Raw genomic sequence first — 2,671 nt, forward strand, 5'->3', positions numbered from 1 at the left:
AACGCAAAATTATTACCTGATTTTCATGGTTTTTAAAATTACTGCATAAAAATTATAGGTTTTATCATGTGACCTTTAAATTATTATAAATGTAGGTTGCGCATATTTAGTGTAAATGTCACTCAGACAGCAATCGCCTTACCTCAGCCTCGTTTAAAAGTGGATACCTATAACAATTTATAGATTGATATCAAAACACTTTCAACATAAAATTCCACCATAAACCATGTTAGATATCAGTACAGTTCCAAAATTGAGAATCACGATTTTTTACCGTGTGACATGAACTTTTTTAATGTATAATAAAGATTATTGGTAGATATAGATATAGAAGTGGAAGTTATAACTTTCTTTACAAAGAAAGAATTTAAAAAAAAAACACAAAACATGCCTCAAATCTGAATAATTGTTTTATTTATACATAGATAGTAATGTATGAATAGTAGCAAAGTAATTTTTCTTTCATATGGTACGTATAAACAATCAAACATGAACCGACGAGTATTTTCACAAATGTGACTGTAGTGCTCCCTTAATAAAACAATACAAAATTTACAGGAAATTTGTTGGACAAATATATTCCTGATTTGGTATAAGCAATGTGACATAGAAACATTTTATTTTTTAACGGTAGGCCACATGATATGCATATCCCTTAAAATTATCCATATGTTTTGATAAGATTTATTCAAAAAAACTTTTATTCCCCGTCTCTATTCTCTATTCTATTTCTCTAAGGAAAAATAACCTTTCCGTATAATAAGCTCAAAATTTACGCAAATGTTTTTTTATTGTCTATGCGTAGTAACTACTTTGTTTTAAAGCATGTTATTATTATTACTAAACCAGAAATAGGTACCACCATTTAAAACATCCCCAATCTTAGACAAGCCGTTTTCCTTCGTTGTTAATCGATAAGGCCTATTATGTCACCATTTTCTGATTCCGTTTAATGGCACCCGTCGTATTGCTCATGACATGTAGAAATCCGGAGTAAAATTCTTAAACAAGGAAAGGCTTGCGGGATTGTGGTTACGACAAGTGGAACTCTGTGACACAGGTATTCCTGACCTGTCAATCATGTCATGATGATCCATAAAAATTTCAAACAGATTTTTGTGTATCTAATTACGTTGAAAAGACGAGTGGACCAATAGCTTATTATAAATGACCCCAGTAATTATCTTTGTTGGTATTTGTGTAACATTTTGTTGCAGCAAAATAAATTCCTTAAACATGATTGATTTCTAGTTTCTATGAACTTTCTTATTATTTGTCTCAATTTAAAACCGTGGTATGCATTTAGCATAATAGAAATGTATAGTAGACGATCTTTAGCATTATTCGTATGCTTGGACATAAGGAGAACATAGGCCTCACATCTTAAATGATTTTCTTATATAATTAAGTAGTACTGTAGTTAAGATATTCATTTAAAAATATTATACTTAAGGCTAGAACATATAAAATCGTGACATGATGTATAATAACAAATTGAAACTAGTATTTTTTAATGTAAGTTTTCTGTCTTTATGACAAAGGTTTTTGTTAACCGGGTCTTATTTTCATAGACCATACAGGAAGGAAGATTCGCATTGAATGCTTGATATGACTGTTAATTAAATTTCTTTAATTCAGACATGTCTTCCCTCTTTACTCGCTGTTACAGATACACTGTATAATATAATAACGCGGAAAAGAGTTTCATTCGTGTTTTTTTAAAGTTGTTTCCTGAATTCAAGCACACTAATATATAAGAAAAGACCCAGGAGAGTAACAGATATATTAAGGACTGTTAATAATAGGGCCTCCAAACAATATGAAGTGATAATGTGGACTTGTACCTCTGCACAAGTGTAAGGAGGTATTCAGTATTCAATTCAATATTGTGGTGATGGTTGTCTTTCATATTATTTTATTTTTATGTACATCATGCACATTCTTCTAGTCGATAATTAATTTTTACACGTATTTTGTTCATTAGTCTGAAGAGGATTTCATGATTGAGCTGATTTTCCGATGTTGTATTGTTTCCTTTGAAATATCCTGTCAATGACTTCCGATTGTGCTATTCTCTTCATTTGGTGCCAGTCTGTATTTTCCTCTTCCACTTCAACAAGTTGTGCATATTTGTTTCCTCATATCTCGTGGGATATAACAATCAAAAGCTCGATTCTCCGAATTGTTTAGCATGGTATTTAAAAAAAACCAATTGAACATCCTGATTCATGTCCGACGTATTTTTTTAGTTTTGATACAAAATTTCCTATATGTTGGTTGAAATTTTCTTTCCAAGAAAAAATGAAAATAATACAAATTAAACACTAAGTATATTTTAGTCGCTTAAAAATGTTCATTTGGCTTTATAAGTTTTTGCATTATTTCCTGCTATATTACTTATATACGTTGGTTTGTACTTTACAGTGCTTCTTTTCTTAAAATAATATCTTTGGATTGCAAATTTATTTTCTGCAACTCATATAAAGCCTTCTTCAATATTGTAAAATGTAAATATGATAGATACACTTTCTGGGATGAGATGATTAAATTTGTTAATGTTCTCCTTGGCAACATATATATACGTTTTGATAAAAAAAAAGTGTATTGACAAATTGTAGGTATTCATATAATAGGCACTCACTGCGCTCTTTTAAACACAGACATGTTCCTG

This window comes from Mytilus californianus, unplaced genomic scaffold (genome assembly GCF_021869535.1).
Source record: "Mytilus californianus isolate M0D057914Y unplaced genomic scaffold, xbMytCali1.0.p SCAF_1, whole genome shotgun sequence".
Taxonomy (NCBI): domain Eukaryota; kingdom Metazoa; phylum Mollusca; class Bivalvia; order Mytilida; family Mytilidae; genus Mytilus; species Mytilus californianus.